Source organism: Colossoma macropomum, unplaced genomic scaffold (assembly GCF_904425465.1).
Source record: "Colossoma macropomum unplaced genomic scaffold, Colossoma_macropomum, whole genome shotgun sequence".
Taxonomy (NCBI): domain Eukaryota; kingdom Metazoa; phylum Chordata; class Actinopteri; order Characiformes; family Serrasalmidae; genus Colossoma; species Colossoma macropomum.
In genome coordinates this window covers 3,687,615-3,703,469 of record NW_023494802.1, presented here as the reverse complement: position 1 = coordinate 3,703,469, position 15,855 = coordinate 3,687,615, and the positions used below count along the sequence as shown (strand labels likewise).

Below are 15,855 nucleotides of genomic sequence, written 5' to 3'. Positions count from 1 at the left end.
TTCAGTCAAACAGAGTAAAGTCGGTGTATACAAACTTTGGTTCCGCAAATGTTGACTTTTTCCCCCCCGTTTTGTTAGCCTATGTGTGTCCACCTGTGTAAAGGAAGTGGTTGTGATTGTTTAAAAACAATCACACAGTGTATTCCTAGCAGGAATTTGCCAAGGCAGTATGGTTAACATGACTAACGGACTGCTGCAGTGATAGCAGCACTTCGCTGTGCAAGCAGACCCTCGTTCACTGCCAGCTTGAGATATTTGTTCTTTAGTGCAGCAGCGCACACTAGATTTACAGTGGTGCTTGAATGTTTGTGAACCCTTTGGAATTTTCTATATTTCTGCATAAATTTGACCTAAAACTTCATCAGATGCTCACACAAGTCATAATAGTAGATGAAGAGAACTGAACTGAAGCAATAAGACCAAAATATTAGACTTTGTCATTTATTTATTGAGGAAAATAACCAATACATGATCCCCTCAGTTTTGTGCTACCGAAAGCAGATTTTATCAATAATAAAAGCACATTTTGCTTATTAACTTGTAGTTGTAATGTTCAGTATGTTAAGCATAAGCATAAACAAACTGGCAAAAAAATGGACGTCTGTTGACGTCAGTTTCGTCTTTTGGCCACAATTCTGATGAGAATTCCTGCAGACTGGGAATTTTGCCACTGCTGGTAGACCCGTATGACCGTACACTTCGATACACTTGAAAACTCAGCTACTTCCTTCACACGGTGGCCTTTGGCACGACCAAATGCAATCACTCCTTTTTGTCAATCATTTCCATCTGCTTTGCGACCCATTTTCCACACAGCGAACAAGACATTCACTGCACTGTACCACCTTCTCTCAATGAATTCCGTCCCAAACCCCGCAGAAGTGTATAGCCTAATCATCCTCGTGCAACGCCATCTGCAGGAGGCTGAAGTTACTACCACCTTAAAAAACACAATTTGACTAATTTTTGTCCGGGGAGCTTATAATATTCTAGAGGAAACTGCAAATGTAGTTAATTGAACAGCCTTCTGAAAGGTAACTGTAATTATGTGAACCTGATCTCAGCACAATATGGTCACGTTTGTTGTGATGCTACTCCTGGCAGACAAAGAGGCAGGATTCTTTTTCCCAGACTGCCCCTGTGCCTGCCCGTTGCCGTGCCGACGAGCGCGTTAGAAGAGGAGAAGCCCACCTTGTGTCAGAGAAGGAGAAAAGGGGCTCCGATTCCTCCACAGCAGGGCGTCAGACACACGAGCCGTGTTCTGAGAGAGAGAGACAGAGAGAGAGAGACAGAGAGAGAGAGAGAGAGAGAGAGAGAGAGAGAGAGAGAGAGAGACAGAGAGAGAGAGAGAGAGAGATAATAAGCACTTCTGTTTGACACTGAATGTTCATTATTATCATATTACAGCTGAACAGCCAATGGTATTAATCAACATCTTAATGACAGCACAGGAAACAGAATTAACATCTTAATGATGGATAGAACGCAGGAGGAGAGCAGCTTTTGTTCGGCTTATTAATAAAGCACTGTTGATTCAGTCAGATTACACGTCCGCACTGGAAACAAACAGCTCAAAGTCTGTTACCCTTAGAGAACCAAGAATCAGAAGAGCTGAAGCAGAAAGGATGGATGCTTTTTTGCAAAATATTTCATATATTTGTATCAGCCAAATATGCACATATCAACAGTAGCCAAGAAAATCAATGTCATTCCATTTAGAACTGAGCTCATTTACATACATCAGTCTTACAGACGCAGTATCTAAACCAGCCTGTTTAATTCTAAGGGATAAAGTGAGGTTGAAAAATGGCCGAGTAAAAATGAATTATTGCCGTTTTTGGTACATAAAACTAAACAAATGTTATAAGTGGACCTCAGGGGTGAAATATAAAACAAGAAAAAGTAAGACAGGTCTTTAATGTAAAGCACATTTTCTGGCGCTCTTTATTTTTGCTGTATTAAAAAATGAACCAAATTGAGACTCCACCAAATTGAATCAAGTCTAATAACGAAGTTTGAAAGTTTACAGCCCTAGTGATTACATAATTAAGTAAACAGTTACATAATGATAACATTTATATTTAATATATATTCTGTATCAGCATATTGGAGTCTGCACTTTCAACATTTTTCAGAAAACACAAACCTTTTTTCTCTGCAAAAGAGAGTATTTTTTCTTTAAATTAGACTCATAAAAAATGTCGCGAGGTATATGGATCATTTGACTGAATTATTTCAAACTGCAGTCCCACAGTAAAAAAACCTACTTAAAAATTCAAGTATTCAAACTTTAGATATTTACAAAAATGATATTATGATGCCTTCTGCCCAATGACTGCTGGGATAGGCTCCAGCACAACCTCCCCCCCACAACGACCCAGGAGGTTAAGCGATTAAAAAAATGTGTGTGATGTTATGATCTATTTAAACCCAAGGCATTAATAGAGATAATAATAAACTACAGCTGTTTTCACACTTGTTCTGAATGCTAGAGTCAAAAATTGCTGATATATTTTCATGTCACTACCAAAACACAAAGAATTTTAGTTCAGAGGCGGGGTCTTATTTTAGCCACACCCCTGCATTTTAGAGTAGGAAGTGAGACTGCATCCCTGTCCCTCGTGGCCACATGGTGAGCAGTTAGATCTCATTGTCTGAAAATCAGTGTGGAACATTAAGAATTGTCGCTACTGAAACACAGATTTTCTGCACTTAGGGGAACTTTTTTGTATTTTAATAAAAGATTTTATGATTTTATATGTGCACAACTGTTCAAAGCTGTGATAGCTAGTCATGTACTGGCTAGTGTTTCTGAGTTCTACTCAAAATTAGCTAAAATTGTCACTACTGAAACATTAGGCCAAATTTCAGTAGTGTTATGGTTGTTTCGGTAGTGACTATGGAATGACGTTCAATCATTTGTTTTAATAAAATAAACATAATTAAGGTAAAGGGTCACTTAAAGCAAAAGGATTTTAGTCTAAAGTCTGAGTCAGTTAAAAGTCTGAAATTTCTCCATTTTTCTCCAAGTTTCTCCATTTTTCTTTAATGAGCTACAAGTCAAAAACGATTCAACAAAATGGAAGATGATGCGTTTCAAAGATCTAGGAAGAGTAACCTCACAGAAGTGACTCTCTTCCATTAGCATGGTTCACAAAATCACCCCTGATGTCATCAATAATTAAATGAAAAAAAGAATAAAATTAGCTAAATATCACTAAGATTAGTATCACTTTTCTCGCATCAGAGTGTTGACATGAATTCTGCCCACTGAATGACCTCAGGCCCCTCGCGCTCCCCTCGTTAAGGCCTCTCAGTGAACCGTCCCTGCAGCCTTACCGCTGAACCATGCACCGAGTTAGTGCAGGGAGCGGAGGGAGGGCTCCTGCGGCCCCATGCTTTTCATTACCCTCCGGACCCAAAGAGGAATGCAGCGATGGCCAGGAGCCACGGCAGGAAGCGCAAAAACCCCCAGAGCAGCAGCTCCGGTACTGTAGCTTATACACCTCATTAAAAACAGCGGGCCAGAAGTTTCCAAACTAATTCTTTACACAGTCGGAGGCACATAATCATAACTTCTCTGCTGGTCTGCAACATTTCAAACGTCTCCGCAAGCCGTATATCACTACTAAAGCATATGTGGATTAGCAAAACTCAGCACACAGAGCTGACGTGAGCTTTCTAAATCAATTGATTTGTAATTCAATTGGGGTCAAAATACAGACTTAATAAATAAAGGTACATTTACTTAGTGCACACGGCCTGTAAAGACTGGGGACACTTTGCCTTCTTAAGATTTCTTCTTTTTTGAGTAAAAGTTTCACTGATACTTTTCAATTAAGTAAGAAAAACAGCACCTGCCAAGGTTCAGTGTTCATTAATCAGCTATGTGCTAATCCTCTGGGTATATTTATCTCCAACATGTTCATCGAAAGTGCTGACATCACAAAAAGGTGATGCAAAGGAGGCCTTTAGCATTATTGCCAAGGTAGGATCAGCTGTTCTTTCAGATTTTTGAAAATAAAAATGACAAGATTTAACCAGTTTTCTGGGACCCATACCACTTAAGACCTAATTTTGAGATAAGAGAGTTTAAAGTAGTTCACAAGTGCTGTTAAAGTTTCAAAGCATATCATTCACTTCCCAATCCATGCAGTCCATATATGGAAAGAATGCTGCGAAAACAGTTTATTTTGAATTCATAGTTTCCACGATGTCACAAAAAACAGCACATTTACATACATGCACTCATACTGCCTACAGCAGTTCAGCTCCATCCATTCTTGCAGCCAATCAGTACAGAAATAAAAACAGCCTGTTTAATTCTAATGGCTAAAGAAAGGTTAGAAAATGATCATGTAGGCCAAGCTAAGCAGACTCAGATGGTAAAGTACATGTGATATTTGCAATTCTATTCTTTATTACTAGATTAATTACAGTTTTGTGGCCAAATTAGAGATGACAACATACTACAACCACAACTTCTACTGAACTTACATTGTTTGTACCTTGATGAACCAAAAAATACCTGCAAAGAATCTTTATTTCTAACAGTGTATGCCCACAAAATTACTGAACAAAAAAGTGCTGCTATTATTATTGTGCGTTTTTTCCTTTAAATTATTGTCAACTCACCTTCTAGGGTTCATATTCAACCCTGCTTCAACTACTGCAAGGTTTCAGGGAATCCCAACAAAATCTTTTAACAGAATCAGCAATTTGAAGGTCACAAAATGTTAAAAAATATACTATTTAAGTTTTTAAATTCTATGATTATGCCTAAAGACTCCACTGAAAAGAGCCATCATGTATATTAAGCATAGATGCCACTGATCTGATACTGGGTATCAGGCTGATATAACAGCACAAAATGAGAATGAATGCGAAGTAAGCCACATTATAACATCAGTAACCACATAACAGTAAGGGTAGGGTGTTAAGTAGCTTGAGTAGTAGGTATAGACATGTATTAATAGTATACAAACTATTTATTTTTTTAATTTTAGTAGTTTTTAAAGACTAAACATGTTGGATTGTATAGACACTCAGGGTTTCAGTATCAGAATCAGCACTTGAAAAGAAAAAGTGGCATTATCTAATATTAAGCTCCTCTAGACTAGTCCACCAAACAAAAATATCCAGCCCACAGCAGTCCATGAAAGGCTAGAGGAACGCCGAAGTGATTCAGTCAAACAGACTGAAGAGTCAATGCAAGAAAACGAGAGAGCGGCTGTGCGGTATTACTTTAATCCCTAACTGAGGCCTTGATAACACTTTGGCCCAATCCCATTTCTTCTTTTTACCCCTACCCCTTGTTTTCGAGTGTCACCCTAACCCCTTGGAACTGAGTTACACGGGAAGTGGTTGAAAGCCAGCTTCTTGTTCGAATATTCCCGTTCCGCCTTAAATGGTGCAGCAGTTACATTCTGGCACTTCAGGTGTCAATACTGCTGGACTGTTTAAGGTGGAACGGGAAAATTAGCTAACTAGCTACCAAAACATAGCGATTTTTAAACTTGTTATGAAGAAAATGACCATATTACATTGAAACAACATTAAACTAAGATAATACAATGGTTACCGTAATTTTTAACGGAAAAAAACACTTACGTTTGTGGGTTTCTTTGGTCGCTCGCGCAGCCATCTTGCCGGTTTTTCTTTTTTTTTTCATAACACTCCGTTTGGAATGTGCCTCTGAAAAACCTCTGTTTGGAGGGCTATGTAGCCCTAACACTTCGTCCTACTCCTCTATCTCAACAAAAATTGGGACACCTTAACCCTAGACGTGAACGCGCAGAACAGAGGGCTAAGGGCTAAGCGGTAAGGCCAAGGGGTGAAATGGGATTGGGCCTTGATTCGGATAGTCCACTTTAGATGATTTGTAGATACTTAATTTACTTTCACGTTACATTCAAATAAATACCTACTAAATTGACCATAATTTTTCCTTAACTTTAACCTCAACCCAAATCCTAATAGCAACCCTTACCCTGGTCCTAGCCCTAACCCTGGTCCTAATCCTAACCCCACCACTGTTTACAATCAACTGAGTTTCAGCAGATAGTTTGTTTACAATTTGAACATCTGTGGAGAATCTATAAGGGACTAAAGTGGACTATCCAAATAAAGTGAGACTGAGGTCTTAAAAAGGATTTCAAAAGCATTGAACTTCATTTAAAAACTGAGCAGCAACCCTGTGAACTTTAGAAGACACTGTCTGAAAGATAAGACAAAAAAAAACAATATCAGGAACTGTAGAGCCGTCCATTTCCTTATTTCCTGCAGAGTTTCTACAGCGCTGACACTTTGCACCTTAAGAGTGCGAGCCAAAAACCACCACACTCACGCAACTCAGACCAGCAAAGCCTCTCCTCTCCTCTTCTCTAAAACAGTTTTCAACAACTACAAAGTCAGAGCACTGACACACGAACAGCAGCGCGCAAGAGGGACACGTACTGTGTGATCTGAAGCTGGCCGGTGAAGGTTGTGTCCTGGACTTGAACCAGGACGGAGAGTCAGGAAACAGAGATAAACACAGCAAAGGGAAATGTGGGTTCTGTCACTGAATTCTTTACTGCACTCAAAAAAGACTAAAGCAGGAAGAATCAAATCTTTCAAATTGATGTTTTGGCAAAAAGTCAAATCTGCACAGCTCTCCCTTTAATCCTGAACCAAGTCAACCAGCTAAGACATGTTTCGTGTCTTCAGTTTTGCACAGGAGCTATGAGGTTAAAGTAGCTAATGAGTAATGGAAGTTAGCCACCTGCAGGCCTTTATCATCACACCTTTGCTGCAAAGTGTGTCTGAGTTGCTAAACTGGCTTATGTGGTTTCTTACACTATACACTGTTAGAAATAAAGGCCCTGTGCAGGTACATTTTTCATTCATCAAGGTACAAACAACGCAAATGTGCCTCAAAGGATTATGGAACAATTATGTTCTCTGACTAAAGGTACTGAGATGTACCCCTAAGGGTTCCACCCCAGTGACAAGAGGGGTACTGCCCCAGTGACAGTTTCATACCTTTTTTCCCAGATTGTACGCTAAAGATTTAGTAGCAGAAAACTTTTAACAACAAAGCAGAGAAATACACTTGAAAGCATGTTTCATAATTCAAAAAAAGACAAGGAAAATTTGTTTTCATGTTGGATGAGTAACGTTAATGGAGGCTGCCTCTTTGGACATGAGCTAAAAGTACAGATTCTACTAAAAAACAGGTTTATGCAGGTCTTGTGCTGTTTTGGTGCTGGTTTAGCTGGCCACCCAGCATGGTCTTGCTGGATGACCAGCATACCACCAATAAAAACACAACATATCACCGCAACATATCACCGCTGTAAAAACTCTCAATTGTTTTGTGTTTTTTTTTCTTTTACTTTTTCCCATTATTTGTCAACTATTTGCACTTTGCATTGTTTCATGAAGAACAGACCTAAAGAAATGCTACACAATGCTAGTTTGTCAGAGAAATATATGTTCACTGTTTCTGGGCATAGCTAATATCAGTAATTAGCATAGTTAGCAATAAAGATACTACATCTGCCTTCTCAATCACATCCTGAACAGTATGTTCTATGTTCTTAACTACATGCCCACATTTATGCCCTTATATTTCGTGTAATATGTGTTTTTGTGTGTGACACAAGCTTACAAACACAAGTAAAACCATACATCACTTTAACTGAACTGGTGGTCTTTATATTTTCTCTGTCTTTCTGTGCTGAAAAGGCAAAAACCCATTTTTATTCCAGTATTTCAACACTGGCACCTCAAACAGTTAACCGCGCACATCCCTAGCATTAAACATCCCCAGATTAGCAACATGCTAATCTGCTAAGCTTCTGTAAGATTTACTTGTTAGCCTTCATGACTGAAAAAACAGCATCGCTGTTTTTTTTGCTGGTTTATGCTGATCTAGTGCTGCCTTAGCTGGTCACCCAGCCAACTATGCTGACCAGATTATCAGCACTCAAAACGTAGCATGGGCTGGTTTGCTTGTGAGCAGCTATGCTAATGTATGCAGGTTGTTCTAGCAGGGACATTAGCCACGTCCACTGCAAGCAAACTTCAGGCACTAAAAATGTCTTAGCTGTTGGACTTTTCACCAAATTATTCCTTTAAAGTTAAAATGGGCAGAAGTACAGACAAAATTCAGGCTTTGAGATGGCTGTTAGTACTTAGCTGTGCTACATACTTTTGTCCTGTTTTATAGATAACAGTCTTGCAGTGTCAGAAACCACATAAGCAAGTCTATGAATTTACTAGAAACAACAGGTTGACGTGATGATTCAAGTGTGAAGTTTCCACACTGCTAACTGCAAATAAGCTCATATAAGTTGAAAAGAACTCATGTTACTTGTTAGCTGCATTAGCTTTGCAGCTCTAGTGCAAAACATTTCAGGGTAAAGGGGACAGGATGAAAACATGATTTTTCACCAAAGCGTTATTTTAGAATGAGAACAACCTGTCTTGGCTAAATACAAACCAATTTAACACTGAAGGACCTTATTCTTATTCTACTACTAATAGTTCAAGTCTGGTTCAAAAAGTGATTAGCCGGGTAGCAAGAGGATAGTGGACCACTGTTGGCCCGCTGATGGCAAAACTGGCGGTACACTGGTGTTTGCTCCGTGTTTTCGGGTGGCCCACCGGTGGTTAAGCACAGTAATAGACAAAATTCCACTTATCATCGGTCATTTTCCACTCACAGTCCAATTTACTTATTTCCTTTCTTTCTTTCTTTAGTTAACTTTGTAAATTAGTTAGCACAATGTCAGCAATATTTTCTATAAAATCTTTTTATATCAGACCGAGTCAGTATTTTTTTTTCTCTCATTTGTTTGTAATATTTTTCTAAAATAAAAGGCTATGTGCATTTAAAATCTGTACGGAAAGATTAAAAACTAGTTAGAGCTTGTATGCAGGACAATAATCTGGGTAGTCCGAGGGTGGATAAGCAATAGCAAACAGTCAGTGGGGTGCCGACCTTATCAAGCCAGTGGACCGCTTTATGCTTGCTATCTGGGTTTTTGGTTTTGCTTTCAGCTTTCATGTCGCTGCTGGTGGAAAAGCTCGGTGGATTTCAGACCTCGGGTGAGGGAGCCAGTTGCCATAGCAAAGAAAAGGAACGTCCATTAGCTAGAGCAGCCTGTCGTGATTGAAATCAGGCTTTTGCGGGGTGTCATGAGTGTGTCTGTATTAGAGACGGCGTCAGCCTCCTGACCGTTCCTTGCACTCTGAGATTGGTACCAGATGATGCCTGTCAGGAACGTTCTAGTTTGGGTGATGTATGGGCCCTCACAAACCAACACAGCTCCTTTTTCACTTATGTGCTCGCTATTAATTGGGGGAGAAAGAAAGAAAAAAGAGAGAAAGAGTGAAAGAAATGGGAGAATTTATAGCACGACTGTGACAAAACAAGAAGTTCATCTCAGTCATAACTACATACAAAGCTTAAACAGTCTGAGGCTTCCATTCACTTCCTAAGCCACTTTTCAGTTTTCAGTTTCTGACTAATGACCTTTTGTGTTTGAACTAACAACAGGCCAAAAAGGAGAAATCAGAATGTGGCTTTATTGCATTTTCAAGGGCCGCTCAGACTCGAATAGGTGGCTGAGAAAATCCTTGTGAAATACACACTTGTTGACACTTTGTCAATGCGTGTGCTAATAAAATACGAGCTCTGCGCCAATGTGACATCAATTCGAGCAATTGTACACCCGAAAAGGCTTAGCAGTGCAGATGTGCCATGTTTCTGCAGAGGCAAGATTTAGTAGGGTTGTTCTGTTCTAAGGGAACAGTTTGGCAAAAAAATAACATATATTTTTCTCCAATGACACTGAAGTGGTTGTGGCGTTTTAGTGTGTTGTGCTGGTAAGAGTGGATCAGTTTTTCCACTCACTGCTGGACTGAGAATAGTCCACCTACCAAAATACACAGCCAACAGCGTCCTGTGGGCACTGATGTAGGACTAGAGGATGACCAACACAAACTGTGCAGCAGCAGATAAGTTATCGCTCTGTCTTCACATCTACAAGGTGGACCAACAAGGTGGGACAGTCTAATATAGTGGACACTGAGTGGACAGTGTTTAAAAACTCCAGCAGCACTGCTGTGTCTAATCCACTCATACCAGCACAACACACACTAACACACCACCACCACATCAGTGTCACCGCAGTGCTTAGAATGGCCCACCACTCAAATAATACCTGCTCTGTGGTGGTCCTGTGGGGGTTCTGACCACTGAAGAACAGGGTAAAAGGGGGCTAACAAAGCATGCAGAGAAACAGATGGACTACAGTCTGTAAATGTAGAACTACAAAGTGCTCCTTTGTAGTAAGTGGAGCTGATAAAATGAACAAAGAGTCTAGAATCAAGGAGGTGGACTTACTGAAGTGGCTGGTCGGCTAGCGATGCAAATATCCAGCCAGCTACGTTCATTTGAAGTAAAGTACCTTAAGGCAGGAATATTCTGTGGAATAGCATTTAAATGAAGTTTAATGTCATTAGCACACACAAGTAAAGAGTGGAACCTGCCACTGATTTCTGTGACTGGCTACTGAGTCACTGACATTGCTTTTGAGCAGAATAAAAGGAAACGAAGGAGGCTTATCATGGTCAGCTAGATCGTTCTGACCGATCTTGAAATTAGCCAAGGTTTATTCTGAACACATTTTACATTAAAATTCATGAGAGAAGACAGCAGGACTCATGGGCAGTTATAAATCCTCATTTCCTTTAAAGTTATTGCAACAGCATAGGAAATTGAAAGCATGAATTTTCGTTAGCTGGTGCAGTCAGTCCCCTCTGCTGCGATTCTACAGTGTGATGCCACGTGAATCCAGATACCAAGCACATATATCGGTCACATGGCTCAATGAGGTCAGCACCCCACTGACTGAATGTTTCTGCTGGTCTATCCCCGAACCACCCAGACTACTGTCCTGCACACAGGTCTAACTAGTTTTCAACCTCCTCAAACAGATTACAAATGCACACTGTCTTCTATTTTGGAAAATATACAAAACAAACACTCATAGCAAGAAGGGTCTGGGTTCGATTCCCCAGCCAGGTGACCAGGGTCCTTTCTGTATGGAGTCTGCATGTTCTCCACATGTCTGCGTGGGTTTTGTCTGACAGTCCAAAGACATGTAGACAGACAAACTGGAGCTACACTGCTACATTTCCCCTGGGTGTGAATGTATATGTCTGTCTGTCTGCCCTGTGATGGACAGGCGACCTGTCCAGGGTGTTTCCTGCCTTCTGCTCAATGACAGGCTCCAGCACCACCCCATGACCCAGGTGGATAAGCGGCTTAGAAAATGTGTGTGTGTGAAAATGTTGTTGCTGAAACTGTTGCTGTGCTAGAGTAAAATTACTTACTAAACTAACTAAAGTAAACCAAAAAAAAAAATGAAGGACGAATAAGTAAATTTGACTATGAGTGCAAAATGAGTGATGAAAAGTGCCATTTTATCTAATACTCTGCTTAACCATCAATGGGCCACCTGGAAAACACTGTGTAAAAAGCCAGTTGGCTGCCAGCTTAGCCATCAGCAGGCAAACAGAGGCCCGCTATCCTCTTGCTAGCTGGGAAGTACATAAATACCAGTTAGCATCTTAAAAACTCCATGCCTAAATCATCGAACACTTGCCTCAGTGTGGAAATGTTAAATAATCTCCAACACACTTGCTTATGTGATTTCTGATACTGTATGACACACTGCTATCTACAAAAAATGGACAAAATTTGGGCTTCAAGATGGTCAATACTGTTTTTACCTTTTTTAGCCCTACAGATCCAGCGCAAAACTAAAGAAACCAAACATATCTGGTCTATTCTACTTTTTGCCAGACTATTCCTTTAACAGTTTTCATGACATCACTACGATAGCCAGCCAAGTGGTCATCCGCATGGCTACACTAGAAAGCAATGAGGTTTTTCCATTGGACGTGCTAACCATTATAATAGCGCTCTGCATTAAATTACTTCACTGCGCACCCCACCCATATGAAATAATGAATTACAGAATGAGCTAAATGACAGGAATATTATATATAGAAGAAAAACCTCAACAGATTTTTCACAGATAAGCTCCAGTGTAAGTGAGGGCTGACAGAGCTGCGCTTGCACGCAGAGCGAGCAGCAGAGGATGTAGCGAGTGCAGCTGGGGTTATTTTTGGAGCAGCAGTGTAGGGTACTACACACAGCCAGGCAGAGTGAGTGACGCGGTGAGTTTGTGTGTGTGCTCTGCGCAGCCTGAGCTTCAGCAAGCACAGTGTAATGGAGACAAAGACGGGCCATGTAGGGACGCTGCTGGGAATAAGATGAGATGTGTCTGAAAAGGTGATGGTGCGCCATCGCTTTGTCCTCGAACAGCAGGAACGTCACTGGAAAGCTGTTATCATTGGATGTGCAAGCACTTAAACTGTATTTGCATTGTGTTTATCATATACACTGTGTTTAAGGGGAAATTTTTAGCAATGCACAATAGGGCTGGACAGATTTCGTTTGAGTACAGTTTTCAAATCGAAAGAGCTGCAATTTTCTTTTTGGCCCATATTATCAGCAAATGAACCGTAAGTGAGGGAATTTAACCCAATAACATGGAAATACCAAACACCATGTGCAGTGTGCTAACTGGCAGTCTGGCTCGCTACATTTAGTGTTCAAGCATCAAGCCAGAAAAAATGGATATGCTGGTTTTCTTGTTTAACAAAATAGGCCTGCATCTTAATTTATAGAAAAAATCAACATGCAACCCATATTGCAGTCACAGTACTGGTCAGAAAAATCACAATTAGATTTTTTCAGGGTGGCAAAACCAAATATTTTGATATCTGATTATGAATTAACTGACTAATAATCATTGAAGTGGCTTAAATATGGCCTGTAAATGTAAACGTTTGTCAGTGCTCTGACAAACTGAGGTGCTCTTTTGTTCTCTTGTGCTCTTTGTTTAAGCCTGCCCATAATTTTCAGCTACAGCAAGTTCAGTAACAGCTAAAAATACGTGATACAATAATAAATATTTAGATTAACGTTACAGTGTTAGGCATTGAGGTATTTTACCAATTTAATGTGACAGCTCACAAGACGAGCTCTGTGTGAACAGGTTTTCAGGATGAGCATCTCTTTCACAATGTTTTTGTATTTTAAGCTAATTAAACAGTCGTATGTAATTAGCTAGATAATGTATGTAACGCAGTGACAGGATGAGCTGACAAATGTTTTAAGTAATTAACAGAAACTGATAGTGTTTAGCATATTTCAGAGACTAACGTTAGTTATATAACATGATGAGCTTTGGTGATGTTTGTAAGGGGAAAATGAACTCATTCTGGCTAATCACAGTGCGAACTGTGCGCTCTCAGGGAAAATGGAGGAAAGCTAACATTTACTGACATTCCAGTTCGTTAAAATCCACACCAGCATGTTTTCTTTTCCGGCGATCGAAAGTAACATTGTGCATCTATGGTAAGCCAAATCAGACATGCATATGTTATATGTTATATATGCTGCTCTTACAAGTGACAGTACAAGTGAACTGCTGCCCTAGATCATAATTCACTCTGCGTTGGATTTCACTTTACTTCAAACAAAAAAAATCGACAATGGAAATATTGGTTGACATTTGTTTTTGTCGTAATTTTTGCAGCCCTATATATCTTTTCCAAAATGCTCAGCACTAATGTACAATAATTTTGGAATCATATTTGTATTTGCATTAAACCTACACGGTGTACATTTTGGGGATTTGGAGACCTCTCTGGCGGAAATGTGTAATTGCAAACAGTGTGTAGCAGAGCATTTCATAACATGGGTTGTGCTTCGGACCCCTTCCCTGAGCGGATGAATCTGATGATAGTGAGCGTGTTGAAACAAAATTCAAAGAGAACTCAGTTAAAACTAAAGGTGTCTTCAGTGTCTTCAGAGTACGACAGAGTGAATTATCTACTACTGTCATCATATCTTCAACAGTATAATGCTGATTTTGCATTTAAAATCTAAACATTGAGCGGGACCTTCTTTTTAAGCTTGACGTTCATATGTACATACGTATGACATGGTCTGAAAAAGCTACATTGCGCAGAAGTTTAGTATTTGACTGATATTTCTAACTGATATTTGATGATGCATTTATTGCAGCCTGTAAGAGCAGAATGTTTAGGTCAGTAGTTCTCATACTGGTCCTCATGGACCCCCAGATGGTCCAGATTGGTGCTCCCACCCAACTCAATAATAAGCCTCTCAACAGCAGCTTCTTTTGTCTATCAGACAGATGTAGGACTAAAAAGTTTGAGCAAGTTACTATATATACCTGGACTGAATCTCAGACTGTTCTTTCTTTCACTCTCATGCACACACTCTCCTCTCTGAACTGTGTCCATATGCCTCTCTCTTTCTCTCTCAGTTCGTCCTGCCTTTCACTGTCTGAAATCACACACACACACACACACACACACAGAAAGTTACACTCAGTGAACTCTCAGTGACTTCCAGCTTTACCCCTCAAAAAAACCCCAGCAGTTACAGTGAAATGCAAATAGCAGCCAGGCCTCAATCTGGCACCTGGCCGCTCTCTCGCCACAGCACACCGCCGAGACTAATAAAACAGCCAGAGAGAGAGAGAGAGAGAGAGAGAGAAAGACAAAGAGAGAGAGAGAGAGAGAGAAAGAGAGAGAGAGAGAGAGAGAGAGAGAGAGAGAGAGAGAGAGAGAGTCACTTTATTCCTCCTTTTCTTTCTCTGTCAGAAATACTTGCGTTGTCACAATTAATCGATTATATATGGGGGAAAAGTATCGATAAAAATTGACATTTTCTGAACTCAAGTGATCAGCTGACAGTTTGTATGGTGACAATACATATATTAAGCGTAAACATAAGCACTCGAATAGTGTGCTTGTGCATTTTTAATTTTAAATTTTCAAACATATGGTTTTCATACAGTGTTCGTTTGAACACAGTTTTATCCCTCATAGGAATCAAAGGAAGAATGTTCAGAAAACTCAGCTGGGCTACACACCAAATGCGAAAAAATGACACAAAAATAAGAAATATTCGGACGTGTGTCACGTCTTTATCAGCCCGGCCTTCAGTTTAGACAATTTGCGAGGTACTGCTTCTTTCACAAAAGCTACTGAGCATCCAGTTTGTTTTTCTGTTTATTGACCATTTGCCTGTTTATTTCAACTCCGCCTTTCTGCCTGACGCCTTGGACTTATGACAGTTATGACAGTGTTTTTCTAGTTTTGGACTGTTCTGGATTTGACCTTGGCCGGTTTTATGACAATGACTTCGGAACTCCCTCAAACTAGTAAAGCCTCTTCAGTTTTTACAATCCGCATGCTCATTCTGTGCCGTTACAACGTGTTTTTTTTTTTTCATCAAAACTATACACACTGGACGCAAAACGATTTTTTAAACATTTTGCCATGTTTTTGTGCCATGAAAAACTTGTATTTGCTTTATAAACATCAACTATATCAGACAGTTCTCTGCTCCTCACTGAAAGGGCTAAATGTGACATTGTGCAGGAGGCTTTCCACTTTAAAAGCAAAAGGAGAACTGAGAGTTTCTCACCTCATTTCAGGAGCAAAACTTGGCCAGTGCTTTTACTCACAGCTGGGATCTCAGCTAAGCTTTAGCTGATTTTGGAGATGCAGCTCAACACTAAACGAAGCTCAAAACAAACAGGCTGAATGTCTTTAGGTGCAAATAAGATCCGGTTCTTTGCTCCCAGCAGAACGGACAAATGGTAACACTAGGCTTCTGTCCATTTTGGAGAAGTGAAGGTGGAGAAGTGAAGCCTGGTCTTGTATGACTGGAAATAAATGTGAACATGGCCGCTG

The 15,855-nt window shown here is 40.1% G+C and overlaps 1 protein-coding gene across 4 annotated transcripts in view; it reads right to left on the bottom strand.

The window, feature by feature from the left end:
* LOC118822103 (nuclear receptor coactivator 3-like) overlaps nucleotides 1–15,855 on the bottom strand; it is a 120,850-nt gene that overhangs the window by 58,927 nt on the left and 46,068 nt on the right. For 2 of the 4 annotated variants that reach the window (XM_036590949.1, XM_036590951.1), the window contains 2 exons: nucleotides 14,325–14,437; nucleotides 1,192–1,261 (listed from right to left, as the gene is read on the bottom strand). The gene's annotated coding sequence lies outside the window, so the exon portion shown is untranslated. The remainder of the gene's footprint in view (nucleotides 1–1,191; nucleotides 1,262–14,324; nucleotides 14,438–15,855) is intronic. The other 2 variants (XM_036590948.1, XM_036590950.1) reach the window with 1 other exon arrangement.